The following is a 17,270-nucleotide window of genomic DNA, read 5'->3' on the forward strand; positions in this document are numbered from 1 at the left end:
TAGAAGCATGTTGTTGTATGTTGTCTAAAGCCTCTATTGACTCCATGTGAAGCCTTAATGAATCGATTCTACCAATCATTTCTTCCCAATTAGGCTGTTAAATTCATAATAGTCATGAGCTACCATACTCTTCTCCCTTTGAGTTAAGAGTTATCTGCTTGGTCACTTTCGTTTAGCAGAGGTACATTCGCTTCTCTGGAACCATCTTTACATTTCACCATTGCCTTTATTTTCATCAATGTAACCCTTGAGACTCTCAACTATACCACTGATGTTTTTGGTTGGACAACATCTATGTTCACGATCTTAGTTTCGTTTGCCATGAACTGAGTGAAACCCAAAATCCAACACACTTACATGAATTGACGGTGAACAATTTAACTGTTCTAGATTTTCACTATGTAATTAACGAAAGCCACTTTCGTGCTTCATTTAAAAGAATCTCTTTTTATGTTACGAGCTCTTCATGAGGTGTTCTTGAACCAAGTAACTTCTTCCCATAAAATCTAGTTTTTTGTTTTTTTTGAGATTTCAAAGTTTCACTTAGTCACTAAAATAATTCCTAGCCTACTCGTTTAACTGACTACATTGGTCACACGAATACTTCGTCAAACATTCGTTCTTATGTCAAGTTCGTTGTTTGGTTGGAGAGTAAGCCACCCATTGAGCCTAATCAAAAGATGCCTTTCAATGTTTCTTGCAAACATTAGATCGTATTTCAATGGGAAACCACACAAACACTTCATAATATCTCTTGATTTTGAAGGAAGAGATCCTTGCCCGGGGTCTTTTTTTCGTGTCTTTTTAGACATCACTAAAATCCCACAAATAATTTTTTCTTTATTTCTTTTTCTTTGGCACACTCTCGCGCGAAGATCTCGTTGATTTTCCTAAAGTCTTGCTTGTGGTACTTATGGCATTTTCAGTCTTGCAGATTCAAGTTTTCACTCTTAAAAGCAAACGGCTGTATGGTTATTTATTGCAACGAATGCAGTTTGAAAGGATAAGAACAAGATAATGATGACGCGATTGTTGTTGGATAAACGTTTGAATTTTAGGCGCGTGGAATTTGAAACGCTTCCACTTATCACGCCGCCTGACACCTTTATCAGTGCTACAGTTGTCACAACCCGCTTTTCCAAGCGTCGTTTCAAAGGAAATCAATCCATTGATTCTCTCTCCTACGTAACCGTATAAAAGAATTTTTGGGGCACGCATTACCTCTTACCACTCTAAAATTCTCTCAAGAACCCTAAACGATGATTTCTCTCTATTGTTTTACCTCTTCATCAATCTGCAACAATGGTTGGTTCCTCATCAGTTCATGATCAAACAGCACACTCCTCATTGCTTGCCATTAAATAGAATCAAAACTTGATTTTTGATCTATCCACATGCAAGTATGATTCCTATATGCTACTTATCATTGAATGCTTGAAGTAGTCCCTTCTGGTCACAACTTTAACTAAAGTGGAATGTGTTCCAGTGTCTCTACTTTCAAAGGCTTATTCTTCTACATCGTACATCAAGGAAGAAGAACACATCACCTTTGACATCTCTGACAAGAAAACATCAATCACCAAGTCACGATTCTACTCTCTTCTACGGCTTGCCTCTGATGACTCCATGGTGAATCCAGACTCAATCTCTACTGCAGCTATTTTCGAGATGTTCTATGCGATGGGATATAAGGAAATTGTGACAACCCGAAATTTTTTTACTTTAAAAAGCTCAGTCATTCAACTCAACTGAGTGTCAGACCCATTGGTAATGCGTTCTAGCATTGTTGAAGGTCATTCTAAGGAGATTGAGCCTAGTACACTTAAGGAACAAGTGTTAGGAAGTACCTGCTAGAGACACTGCTGAACTAATCCAGCCTTAACCTCATCAAGAAGAGTTCACGACCTCAAGCACTTGAGTTTACGGTCGTAAACTCAAAGAGGGCCATAAACTCCTCTATATAGGCTCTTATTCTTCAACTTTCATTCATTATCTCATTCCAACCTCAAGAACACTCCATTTCTCTCTCAACTATCATCCTGATCTTCATTCTAGATCTTCAAAAGCTGTAAGTATTCTTCCTTGATTTGTTGATACATCTCTTAATCTAGCATCCTCTCATGATTTCATCCATGAAAATCATGTTTTCATAGATTTTCATGTTTCACCAAGAACAACAAGAACACACACTAGTGTTCTTGGCCAAAATCAACCATTTCAAGCCTCTATATCGTAAGTACTCTTCCCTACACTTGATATCTAGTTAGGATTCATGCTTAGAGCCTTGAAAACATCATACACACAAGAACAAAAGGAGTTTACGTCCAATCCATCTCCCATGGCCGTAAACCCCTTTAAGGGTGCCATTTTGGCCATAAACCCTCCTAGATGCAAAGCTTGTGACCTAGAACCCTTCCTTGATTAAAATAGGACCTTAAACTACTCTCAAATGCATAATGATAATGAGTTTAAGGCAGTAAACTCCTTTGGGCCATAAACTCAACAAAAGCCTCCATTGGCTTGGTCTTTCTCATCCTTGTGTAGAGCAAATGTCCCTCAAACTTCCCTAGCCTTCAAACAAACACTTATGCATGTTTCACCATGAGTTGACGGCCGTAAACTCCCTTTGGTCGTAAAACCGTGGTAGTAAACTATTGTTAGTACCATTCAACACTCCTCAGTCCAATCACATGTGATTCCAACACTTGGTCAAAGTGTTTCCTAGTCCCGTGAGGTGTTTCCTTGCATTTGGTTGCTTCATCACACTGTATTTACGTAAATGCATGCCATTTTATGTCATTTAGGATTTGTCAAGTCTTGGGACATCATTCGTGGAACTTCTCATCCTTACACACACGTATCCGTTTGAATCACCCACATCAGGTGAGTTCATACCCCGTAATGAATCTTTTAACTGTGTTAAAAGCTTTTAAAGGTGATAGATACTAAGATGCTATAGCGTGGAACAACTACAGGATCTAATTATACCAATGAATCACTAACTGATAGTTCTAAACAAAAGGTGATAGATAAATTGGGTATACATGATCATATAACTTTAATGTGGATGTACACGGCTTGGAAATTGATTGCAGAGGTCGCGTTTGGTTCCCATAATCTTTTGACAGGGAGAGCGTTTAGTATGGGATCTAGCCATCACATTATACCTTAATAATCAATTTAAGGCAATTATTACAATAGTAGTTACTATATAAAAAACTACAGTACTTACATTTTCTCATTACTTTCATAAAGTGGCAGTACCACTTGAAAGTCAATGCAAAATATTTTCGAGTCAAGATAGTTATAAACTAGGGAAAACTTACATTTTACAAATGACAATCAGAACAGTCGGGTCTATTACATTCAGTAGAAAGGGACCATAATGCTAACCTTATGATTCTTTAATGTATACATCAAAGGATATATATATATATATATATATATATATATATATATATATATATATTAATAGGATCCGACATGTAATAAGATCTGTGCTTTCCGCTTCATTTCCTGTTCCTTTTATGGTTGAGGACTTAGAGCAGATTCACCCAGCCTATTATCTATTCGATCTTAGTTATATATATGTTTCGTATACATTAAGTCATCATAAGGGGTACCAGGTATGGGTAAAGTCATAAGACACTAATTCAATGCACAGTTTTCTAGCACAAAGCATACTTTTCAAATCAGCACTTTTGGTATACAAAACTAGAAACTTACCAGTAAAGGGTTTAATCCATTATATTAAACCAATATAAACTTAAAGGACTTTAGGTGATTGACTCTATAATACCTTAGTTTATACATCATGGTTATATATCATTAATACCCAACAGGTAGTTGGATGTGTGCTTTCCGCCTTACTTCCTGTTGCTTGTTTGGTTGCGGACTTAGGGCAGATTCACCCAATTAACTATCTATTTGATATTAGATTATATATAGGTAGTATAAACTAAGTGATTATAGAAGTAATCACTATGGTCACATTTTATTATAAGAAATAAGGGTTTTCTTAAAGAATCTTTTCTTTAAATATAAAGGAACTATTACAATTAACTCCATGAGTTACAAGTGAATTACGCCAGGGTTATATACAACAATGATCTAACAAAAGATGGGATGTGTGCTATCCGCCTTACTTCCTGTTCCTTGTTTGGTTGTGGGCTTAGGGCAGATGCGCACAATCGATTGTTTGTTTACTCTGACTTTTATATAACTTCTATCCTTTTAGTACTCATAGAAAGGATTGTAGAATCATTTTTACGTATCTTTCATCAAAGTAGGAAATATAGGATTTTCTAGAGGAACATGCAAACTTTTCTAAAGCTGAACTTATAACTTACTACATTTCACCTACAATTTTCAACAACTTTCTACAACTTACTTACATCACTAAAATCTTATGAACTCACCAACTTAATTGCTGATCAACTCTTTCAAATAACTTGTATTCTCAGGAGACTAGTAGATAGGTACTCGCTTTGGGAAATCGGAAGATGGAGTAATATAGCTTCAAGTCTTGTTTTGTTATTTGCATATGTATTATATGTTTTGTGAACACACACATTGTAAACACTTTCTTTCTAATGAAATGGTTGTTCTTTACTTGCTTGCTATGATACATGTCTTGTGATACTAAACATGACGTCCTCCACCCCTGAACGTTTCCGCCGTTCCAGTTTTGGGGTGTGAGAGATTGGTATCAGAGCATTGTTTATAGTGAACTAAGTATATCAACCGATAAAAAATATACAACTATATGTACAATGGGGCTTAAGTGCTCTGGATAATTATATATTTTTAGAGTATAACGATAAGTTATAAAAATATACTTACTTGCTTATACATGTAGACCAAGTATCACAAGAAGAACAGAACTAAAGTATTTAGAGGTTGAACACTGTCGCCAACCCTAAATAGTTATGTAATCATAGCTAGAATCAATATAGCCTGATCAACTATATTCATTCGAGATGTGACTGACATGTGTTTGGGAGTGATGTGGTGTTGCAACAGTCTTAAAACTTACGTAAACACCAATCAAGAGAATTCTAGATCAAGTACATTACATTAAAGTACTATAGGAGTATTTTAGGCTCTACATAAATAACTTATGTGATAACTTAAAGGACCCTTATGGATAGGTCTATAATCTTGCAATGTATACTCCCAAGGTTATATATGATTGAGGTTTTATAGACTTAGAATTTGTGATCTACGCTTCACTACTTGTTCCTTGTTTGGTTGTGGCTTTGGAGTAGGATCGCTTATTCGAAGGTCTATTTAATCTCGAGTTATATACAACCTGTATACACTGTACAATTTTAGAAGGAATCTGTAAGGATCTCCCCACAAAGTTACCTTAAATCTCATAGATTCTCTAGTCACATTCATTCTCGCACGACAAACCCCAAAAGACGTAACCACTTCCTCATAGTAGTAAACAAAAAAGGCAAGGAGGAACAAGAGCAAGTTCATGAGAAGTTTTCAAATAAAGATCAACCGAAGTAACCAGAACGTCTTATGCATCACACTAATAAATAATAATATTGGTTAACTTATTGATTAGTGGAAACACTGCTCACATTACTTGTTTGGATTATTTTCTTACATGCAGCTGGTAATAGTTATTCAGGTAACAAATATTCATTCGAGGATAGCAATTCCAAATTCATAAAGTTTATTAGGTATAGACTCTTTTATGAATTGTTTCCAGAACCCTGTGGAAGTCAGGACCAAATACACTCAGAATTAGGATAATCGTGCCTTTCATCTTTCGTCTTATATCCACTACTATATACTTATTCCCATCTCATCTTTGTACTCTTTTAGCAAAGATGCCTCCTCGCAGATCAAACAGACACACTACTCCGATAACTCCTACACCTTCTCCACAAATCGATGCGGCAATTCTAAATGCTGCAGTAGCTGCAGCTATGGCAACAACCATGGCTCAATATCATCCTACCAGTTCCATCAGAGGTGGAACACCTGTTCATTCTACTCAAAGTGTGGTCCCTATGCGCTGGAGAGAGTGCTCCTACAAGGACTTCACCAACTGCAAACCCCTTTCCTTTGATGGAAATGGTGGAGTCATCGCTCTGATGCGATTGTTCGAGAAAACAGATTCGGTCTTCGAAATCTGTTCGTGCCCAGAAGGGAGCAAAGTGAAGTTTGCTGCCTACACCTTCTCCAAAAGAGCCATGACATGGTGGAACAGCCATGTTAAGTCACTGACCCTATCAGTGGCTAACTCAATAGGTTGGGAAAACCTGAGAGAGTCAATGCTGGAAGAGTACTGCCCAAGGGGCGAAGTACAAAAGCTGGAAAACGAACTATGGGAGCTTAAGATGGTCAGTTTAGACATAGTGGCCTACACTGACAGGTTTAGTGACCTGGCAGCACTATGCCCCCGGATGGTTACCTCAGAGAGCAAGAATATAGAGAAATACATTGGGGTCTAACTGCCCCAACCCAAGGAGATGTATTGTCTTCTAACTCGGCCACATTTGATAGTGCAAAACACCTGGCCTAGTGACTCGTTGACCATGGAGTCCGCCATGGTGTAGAATTCCTCGTTCCCGAGCCATTAAAGGGAAAGGACTATAATCAAAAGTCGGGGAATAAGAGGAAGAAGAAGCGAAAAACACAGGAAACCCCGCAAGAGCAACAAGCGAGTACTATGTACGCCGCTACAATTCCTGCTACTCTAGCACCTGCCTGTCGATATGATGGAACCCTCCCGAAGTTTGGAAAGTGCAACTACCACCACACAGGAGTATGCCGGGAAATGCAGTGTTTGAACTGCCACAGAAGGGGACACAAAATCCGTTTCTGTAGGGCATCGGCTCAACCGATCTTCTAAATCCCTGGAGTTGAAGAAAACCAAGCCTGTTATGGCTGTGGTGAGACTGGTCACTACCAGAGGGACTGCCCGATAACAAAGAACTCAGGCGCGGACGGACGAATCCTGATGATCACCGTAGGAGAATCAACCCCAGAGTCGTCAACGAGCAACGATACGTCTTCGATCTAGTAATTTCTTTAAAAATTAATTTATATTTATATAAGAATAAAACTTGGGGAAAACACTTAAAAAGTAATTATAATCACTCACTTATTGGAAAGGATCACATTATTCAAGAGAACTAAAAGGTACGTTAAGAGAAGCTATGATGGCTCAGCATATACATCAGGGTTGTGCATAACTAAGATGTTGCAGACTTAGAGTGAGTGATTCCGCCTTAATTCCTGTTCCTTGTTTGGTTTTGGATTTGAGGCAGAGTTACTCAGTCGACTGTCTTATTCGTCTTAAATATTCATAACTTGTATATGACAGGCGATCGTAGTAGTACCGAGGAGGATCGTGATATTAAGTATCACCACCAGCTATCAAATCACTTTCATTTGTATGTATGCGCACATAGCGGTACGATATGTAGGAGTGTTAACATCAAAGGGGAAAAAAGAAAGCACTAGAACATTTACAAGGAGTACATTGTCGAACACACTAAGAGTACATTGTCGAACACACTAAGAATACGTTGTCGAACACACTGGGAGTACATTGTTGAACACACTAGGGTTACATCATCATATAACAACCGTTTCTTTCAAATTGGCCAAAAATTTGTCCAGTAAAGAGTCTGTTACTATCATTCATCATGAGTTGGCGTGGTCTTCACCATATTAAGTTCATATGTTTCTATTGCCTCGATCGTCAAATTCTCGGAAACTTTCTTCATTCGTACCAACAATCCGACCTAAGCCTCATTTTTATCTTTCGTATTCTAAACCCCGAAGTACTCGTGCGAAGAGTACTTTGTCCTCCAAATCCTTATCGTCAAATGTTTGCAGACCATCATGAAATACCACTCGTCCAGTAGACGAAGTTCGAGCGCAGAGGCTAAGGACGAATACAGCCCACCTATCACTATTCAGTGTATATGCGAGGGTGGTATATGATTATGATTACGCAGATCTAGTATGTGTGTTTCCGCCCTATCTCCTGTTCCTTGTTTGGTTGTGGACCTGGGGTAGAGTCGCATATCCGACCGTTTTATTAACCCTAATCATATACAACTTGTATACATGAGCTAATGATAAATGGACCGAGTATGAAATCCTATGATAAACACTAAGGCAAAGTTGCTAGGTCTACGAGTGAGTATTCTGCATATCAGAGGAGCGCAACCCCAGTAGTACTGTAAGAAAGCTAATTTTGGGACGAAATTCCATCTAACGGAGGGATGATGTGACAACCCGAAAAATTTTTACTTTGAAAAGCTGAATCAGTCAACTCAACTGAGTGTCAAACCCATTGGTAATGAGTTCTAGCATTGTTGAAGGTCATTCTAAGGAGATTGAGCCAAGTACATTTACGGAATATGTGTTAGGAAGTACCTTCTAGAGACACTGTTGAACTAATCCAGCCTTAACCTCATCAAGAAGAGTTCACGGCCTCAACCACTTGAGTTTACGGCTGTAAACTCAAGGAGGGCCGCAAAATCCCCTATATAGGCTCTTATTCTTCAACTGCCATTCATTATCTCATTCCAACCTCAAGAACACTCCATTTCTCTCTCAAATATCATCCCGATCTTCATGCCAGATCTTCAAAAGTTGTAAGTATTCTTCCTTGATTTGTTGATACATCTCTTAATCTAGCATCCTCTCACGATTTCATCCATGAAAATCATGTTTTCATAGATCTTCAAGTTTCACCAAGAACACCAAGAACACAAACTAGTGTTCTTGGCCAAAATCAACCATTTCAAGCCTCTATATCGTAAGTACTCTTCCATAAACTTGATATCTAGTTAGGACTCATCCTTAGAGCCTTGAAAACATCAAAAACAAAAGAACAAAAGGAGTTTACGGCCAAGCCATCTGCCATGGCCGTAAACCCCTTTAATGGTTCCATTTTGGCCATAAACCCTCCTAGATGCAATGCTTGTTACCTGGAAACCTTCCTTGATGGAAATAGGACCTTAAACTACTCTCAATTGCATAATGATAATGAGTTTATGACTGTAAACTCCTTTGGTCCATAACCTCATCAAAAGCCTCCATTGGCTTGGTCTTTCTCATCCTTGTGTAGAGAAAATGTCCCTCAAACTTCCCTAGCCTTCAAACAAACACTTATACATGTTTGACCATGAGTTGACGGCCGTAAACTCCCTTTGTCCGTAAAACCATGGTAGTAAACTATTGTTAGTACCATTCCACACTCCTTAGTCCAATCACATGTGATTCCAACACTTGGTCAAAGTGTTTCCTAGTCCCACGAGGTGTTTCCTTGCATTTGGTTGCTTCAAAACACTGTATTTATGTGAGTACATGCCATTTTATGTCATTTAGGATTTGTTAAGTCTCGGGACATCATTCATGGAACTTCTCATCCTTACGCACAAGTATTCGTTTGAATCACCCACATCAGGTTAGTTCATACCCCGTAATGAATCTTTTAACTGTTTTAAATGCTTTTAAGGGGGGGGGGGGGGTACAAGTTGAACACAATGATAATTGTGTAAATTTTTGTTATATATACATTGCTTATGTCTTCTATAAGTGATCAAAACATTTCAAAAACTCTTTTAAAGTTATGTTATTTCATAGTTTAACAAAACTCCATTTTTAAAGTACAAGCATAACTTGGTAGTAAAATGAGTCTTTTCAATAACAGTCCAACTACAATACTAGTAAACTATAATGGGTTAAGTTTAGGGGTTAAGTTCATACAATAACAAGAAGATACTAAGATACTATAACGAGAAGATACTAAGATACTATAACAGAACGATCATACTAAGATGTTATAGCATGGAACAACTACAGGATCTAATTATACCAATGAATCACTAACTGATTGTTCTAAACAAAAGGTGATAATTAAATTGGGTATACATGATAATATAGCTTTAATGTTGATGTACACGGCTTGCAAATTGATTGTAGAGGTGGCGTTTGGTTCCCTGAATCTTTTGATAGGGAGAGCATTTAGTATGGGATCTAGTGATCACATTATACCTTAATAATCAATTTAAGGCAATTAGTACAATAGTAGTCACTATATACAATACTACAATACTTACATTTTCTCATTACTTTCATAAAGTGGCAGTACCACTTGAGAGTCAATGCAAACTATTTTCGAGTCAAGATTGTTATAAACTAGGGAAAACTTACATTTACAAACAACAATCAGAATAGTCGGGTCTAGTACATTCAGTAGAAAGGGACCATAATGCTAACCTTATGATTCTTTAATGTATACATCAAAGGATATACATATTAATATGATCCGACATGTAACAATATGTGTGCTTTCCGCTTTATTTCATGTTCCTTGTTTGGTTGTGGACTTAGAGCAGATTCACCCAGCCTATTATCTATTCAATATTAGTTATATATATGTTTCGTATACATTAATTCATCATAAGGGGTACCAGGTATGGGTAAAGTCATAAGATACTAATTCAATGCACAATTTTTTAGTACAAAGCATACTTTTCAAATCAGAACTTTTGGTATACAAAACTAGAAACTTACCAGTAAAGGGTTTAATCCATTATATTAAACTAGTATAAACTTAAAGGACTTTAGGTGATTGACTCTATAATACCTTAGTTTATACCGTAGTTGGATGTGTGCTTTCCGCCTTACTTCCTGTTGCTTGTTTGGTTGCGGGCTTAGGGCAGATTCACCCAATTAACTATCTATTCGATATTAGATTATATGTAGGTAGTATAAACTAAGTGATTATAGAAGTAATCATTGTGGTCGCCATTTTATTATAAGAAATAAGGGTTTTCTTAAAGAATATTTTCACTAAATATAAAGGAACTATTACAATTAACTCCATGAGTAAAAAGTGAATTACGCCAGGGTTATATACAACATTGATCCGACAAACAATGGGATGTGTGTTATCCGCCTTACTTCCTGTTCCTTGTTTGGTTGTGGGCTTAGGGTAGATGCGCACAGTCGATTGTTTGTTTAATCTGAGTTTTATATAACTTGTATCCATTTAGTACTCATAGAGAGGATTGTAGAATCATTTTTACGTATCTTTTATCAAAGTAGGAAATATAGGATTTTCTAGAGGAACAGGCGAACTTTTCTAAAACATAACTTATAACTTACTACATTTCACCTACATTTTTCAACAACTTTCTACAACTTACTTACATCACTAAAATCTTATGAACTCACCAACTTAATTGCTGATCAACTCTTTCAAATAACATGTATTCTCAGGAGACTAGTAGACAGGCACTTGCTCTGGGAATTCAGAAGATGGAGCAGTATAGCTTCAAGTCTTGTTTTGTTATTTTCATATGTATTCTGTGTTTTGTGAACACACACATTGTAAACACTTTCTTTCTAATGAAATGGGTGTTCTTTACTTGCTTGCTATGATACATGCCTTGTGATACTAAACATGACGTCCTCCACCCCTTAACGTTTCCGTTGTTCTAGTTTTGGGCTGTGACAAAAATCATCACATCCATCTCCAAGTTCAAGAAACCCAACTTGCCTCCTCAATGGAATGGTTTGTTCACTCTTCTTTTGAAAGTTTTTTTCTGAAAGAGTCACAGGTTCAGATTGTGCTAGTAAGTTGTTCATGACCTTGATGTATGGTCTCTACTACGACATCGACTTTTACTATGGCAATGTTCTATGGGCTCAACTGGTGCAAAGTACTCACTCCACGAATCGACACAACGAGATTTCCTATGATCATTTCTGGACTATTATTGTTCAACGAGCAATCGACAAATACCAAATTTCGATGATGAAGGATTCTTTGAAGTCTTCGATTTCTACTTTTCACACCACCAAGATAATTATCTCCGACAAATTGAAGTTCGCTTTTGTTGGCTCCATTCCGGAAACCATGTTTCGTTCTGTTCCAGCTGCAAGCAAGATCTTGGAGGAATACAAAAAGCTTCCATCTTCAGGAGCTCGCCCCATCACTCCATAGATGCATCTGTCCATTGATGAAGCTGAAAAAGTGAAGAAAGGAGGTAAACCAAAGCAACCGAAAGAGGGTCCATCCAAGCAAGTTGTTACTCCAAAGAAGCGAAAAGTGAAAACTGCTCCTTCTGCAGTCCAGCCTAAAAGGCGAAAGCAGCCGGCTCACAAGCGAAAGTCCCCAACACCTAGTGCAAGCAAAAGTTCTGAGTCTGACTCTCCATCAAATATTCGTGTTAAGTAGGATGTTCTCGTTCACAACGAAGATGAAGTCGTTCACAATACAGAGGAGACATCAATTCCTGAGGTAACTCAAACTTTTGATACTTCTCCTCCTTCACCACATCCTTCCCCTTAAACCACCTCAATCCCAATCATCATCGCACCATGCCCTCCACCTAACTCTTCTCAACCTCAAATCAACATTTTTATCCCACTATTCACAGATTCCACACTTCCTACAACTATCTCAACCCCTCCTGTTGTTTCAGTCAACGTATCTGATACGGGGGCTAAAACTTCAGGGTTCTCATCTCACACATCTCCTCCTATTTCCCCTATTAACCGAAAAGACCCTGATATGGTCTTTGGTGATGATGATGAAGATCTGGGGGGTTCACTTATAGTCCCTTTCAAATCTGAACTGAGAGTGAAGATGAGGCACATATTGCGAAAGGGCAACTTCAGTCCCTTCATGAAAAGATTAATAAATTACTTCTCTCTGCCAAGGCCTCTTCGTCTAATGAATATACTAAAGCCACCATTGATTCGCTCTTTTCACGAATCTCCAAGGAACATACAGCCAATGCCGATAAAATGAAGAAGGCTGTTGTTGATTTGGCTGAAGTTTGTAAGACCACGACCGAAAAAGTCAATAAACTAATTTTTGATACTACTACTTTCATGGAGAACGTCTAAACTACCTTCAACAACAACACCTCATCAGAAAATGAAGCAATAAAGGGTCTGGATCTCTATTCAAATCTGAGAAGACTCAACTGCAAGCTCTTCGCACTGGTATGAAAACTGACCATGAAGACTTTCAAGCCCTATATATTCTCATATTTCACAGCTGAAAGACGAACTAGTACAAGATCATTCCATCCAGGACTCTCTCCAACTCAAGTCAAAAGAAGTAATGGTTTTAAAAGTGAAATTTGTAGCTTCATAGAATCAGGTTAATGACTTATTATCTGAGAAGGCTGTCATGTGAAGCTGCATTGCTGATGTTACAAGCATGCTATCTAACATCCTTGAGACCAGGGATTCCATGCTTACTATCACTGTTCGAAAACATCTTCTTGAAAAGGTGAGACCTATTTTCGCTATGCTTCACCGATTGCAGGGTGTTCCGGAATCTAACTTCATTCCGAAATAAGGGGAAGAAAAGGTGTCAACGAAAACGAAAGTAGATCCTAAAACATCCGTTGGTAAACCTTCTACTAAACTAGTTGCTCTAGTTCCTCCTGTTGTCAAGAAAGAGCCCAAGCTCAAACAAAAGTTGTTTAGTGACGATCCTATTATTGACGATGAAGAAGAAGAAGAATCGGATGAAGCTAAATTAAAAAGACGAAAGGCTTGTGAAGACGAAATGGATGAGCATCAATGCATCATTCGCGAGGCTGATGAAAAAGCAAGAGCTGAGAAAGAGGCTCAGACCACTCTTAAGAGCAAGAAGCTTATGTTTCCTGCATGGACTTTGAAGTGAATTCAAAATAATGAAATAGATTTACCCAATCAATATTGGTTGGAGCCAACTGTGTCTTTTGATCTTCAAAACATACAAGATTCGCAGTTGGATCTACCAATTACTCCTAAGGCTTTTAGGTTTCGTGCCTTCGTGAAGGTTGCGAACGCTCCCCTAACAAACAGTGGAGCTGATCAGATGTTGTTCGTGTTTTATCTGAAGCATATGAAGCCTCAATACGAGACTTGGTCCTTGAACAAATAACTGGTGTAAAAACCACTAGACCAATTGAGACTGATAACTTTCCGAATGCTAAGTTCAAACTAGCAAGAGGTTAAGCTAGTCAGTGCTACGAGTTTACTCTCGCAGACTTACCTTGTCTCAATCCATATGACTGGTTCGTTCTTTACAACATGCTGCTGAAAGAAAAGGAGAAGTACGAATTTGTCATGTCTCATCTTAAAACAATGATCAAGTCTTACATCCAAGAGATCAGGGACATATATGTGGAGATTGCAGCAGTGTTACGAAAGAAGCCTTCGGCTGTTATTAAGAAATTCCCCTAAGATTTTGAGAAGCTGAAGCTGGAGAAGATCTACAGCAAGGAATGGTATGTGGTGTATCAGGCTAGGGAACGAAACAATGTTGATTATTGCAGAGGTTGTTTCTTTCTTTCCGACAAACATTTGTATACAACTAAATTCCTTGAGCACGTTTTGGATATAGTGAAGAGATTCAAGGGAAACAGCAAGGATGACATCAAGTGCTTCTTGGATATGCTTTTGTGGTACATGGAAGTTCGACAGGCAATGTTTGACATCATTCCCAAAGTCTACGAAGTTCAAAAGCGAATCCAAGGGTGATGGGTCCGCGCCTCATTTGACGCAAAGGGGGAGATTGTTGGGTATTCTAATGTTGCGTCATTAGGCTTTTTAATTAGTTGTTTTGTATTATCGAGTTGGGCCTGCCCACTCGTTATTTATTCTAGGGTTAGAGCATTTAAGATGCGTGCATGCATCATATTTTGTTGTAACTCTAATCTTTTACTTTATAACCCTAATCATGTCTCTACAGTAACACATCTTCATAGAGTTCTTCTGAGCCGTGACATTTAATCATTCGACATTATTTAATCATCATTATGTTCTTTATTTATCTGTTCTTGAATCTAATCGATCATTAAGGATTTTAATCCTAACAATTACATTAATCATCCCTATAGTTTCTAATATTTACAAGTTTCATCCATACTTTTTTTCAATACATAGATGATCCTTTAGGTTTCAATTTTTGCATAGTTGGTCCTTGGCCCACATAGAACCTTTATTTTTTTTTCTTTTAGTTGTAATTTTAAAAAATAAAAAATTAAAAGGAACCCTCTTATACCTCTCATAAAAGAAATCCCACACCACCAAAAAAGCCTATTTAAAGCCTTGCTTCGATATTTCCGTTGCTTTTTCTTTGAATATCATATCTGCTTTTGAATCAACAAACTTTAGACCCACAAATAATCCCACATTGTATTTGATTTTAATGTCCATTGTAATCATATCCAACTAAATATCATAAAACTACACATTTAGTTAAATAGATTTGAAGGCACGTCTGTTAACCCATTTGAAGGTGTGGAATCTCGATCAAATCTAAAATTAGGACTACCATGCTAAAGATGGTAAAGTCTTTGGAATCACCCACTTCTAATGCCCCCGGGCTCTTTTCAAGTCCTCGTATGCACAATAAGCTTAATCATTGTCCCCATCTATGAATGCCTCTTCATCCCTACCTCCAAAGCACCTCACCAGCCACAACATCATAATCAAAATCTACCAACATATCAAAATTTGGGATTTTCCTATAGAGCTTAGGTACTATCATATCAGCTCTAATTGAATCCTAGAGAACCAAAATTACAACAAATCATGGAGTAATCGAAACCCAAAATTATTTCTTCTGATAAACATGCGACACCTAATTATTTTACTTGGCATTAGCTTTTTTGAGTGGATTGCTTATGGTTTATGTGTAGAAAGAGAAATATAAAGTGTGTTCCCTCTTATTTCCCGGCGTAGTATATCAAAGAAAGCGACAATGACCAATGGTGGACGTTGGTAGAAGGAAATATGTGGGGTTAGGGTGGTTTCCATAGGAATAGAAATTCTCAAGGCTTGTTGGGGTCGTTAAATGATTCTGGTATGTAATAAAAGAGGTGGTGCATCATTCTAGGTTTTGCCTAAGAATTTCTTGATGAACTTAGTGTCTTGATAATCAACAATTTTTGTTTGGTCCATTTTTTCTTTAGATTGTTGCTTTGGTTTGATGTAGATCGGTTCGATGAAATCCATTCCAACTTCTTTGTTTATTATATGTAATATTTTTTCATGGAAGGTCCGTAAGTTAAATTTTTTTTTTTCATATGGACTAACATAATGAAAAATAAGGGTTAAGTATTTATGAAATTACATATATACCATTCTTTTATTCCTTTTTCATTATTTACATTAGACTTGACCACTACCACCCCATCCCACCCTCTATATATTTTTCTCATCCATTTAACCCTTCCCCACCCATCTCTTCCCTCACATCACGTATGATGAAACTTTTAACTCTCATCACACGGTCACACCCTCACAGGAAAAATAACCAAAACCACCAATATCGATCCTACCCCACCTTACCCTAATACTCCCTCCTTTATCCTGAATTTCTTTTACCTTACACCTTCTTTGCAACCATCGAAGAAAGCACGAACCTTGCAAAATTCATTTGAGTGTTTAATGTTACATGAATTCATACATATCGAATTCAACATAGGTGAAAAGCAATAAAACTAATGAAAGATTAAAAATCAATTCTACTTTTTATGTCTGTGTACACCTAAATTACATTCTAGTTTTTATTCTTGTAAAATCTATATCATATTATAAACTAATACTTCTGCCTATCATTTGTTTCTTCTGGTCCTTGTGATTTATTCCAAATTTTCTTTTCATCGAAACTATTCTAATTTCTTTGTTCATGTAAAACCTAGAATATAAATCATTGTTACTATCAATAAACAAGATCAAATCAAGATCAATTCAATATCTATTAACAACCTTTTGTTTTTCTTTTCAATGAATCCATTCCAGAGTTCAGATCCAATAAAAGAGATGTCATGAATCAAGATCAACTTTATACCTACGATCAATAGTAATTTTTCTTTCAAATACATACATTGTATTTTTTTCTCAATTCCAACCAAGATCCACAAATCCACCCCACCTAATTAAACATACATTGTTTCTAATGTTGTTAACATGCCAACATCCACTTTAAAATTAACATCAAATTCATTGTCACCATCCCCAACATCACCATTTGTATCGTTCTAAGGTCTTCAACAAACTCCCAAATATCCACCTTATTGTAGTCATTTCCCTTGTTCATCGATTTTTTATTTGCCTACACATATTCGCACCCAGTGTCTTTTATCAAGAATCACACGTAGATTTAAGTGAGACTTGATACAGAACGAAATCCATAGAAATGATTGAGACCTTTGTTCTGAATCTAAAGGACCAGTAAAAATCAAAATGTCTAAGAAAAAATAATTCAAATC

The sequence above is a fragment of the Lactuca sativa genome, chromosome 8, assembly GCF_002870075.4.
Source record: "Lactuca sativa cultivar Salinas chromosome 8, Lsat_Salinas_v11, whole genome shotgun sequence".
NCBI lineage: Eukaryota > Viridiplantae > Streptophyta > Magnoliopsida > Asterales > Asteraceae > Lactuca > Lactuca sativa.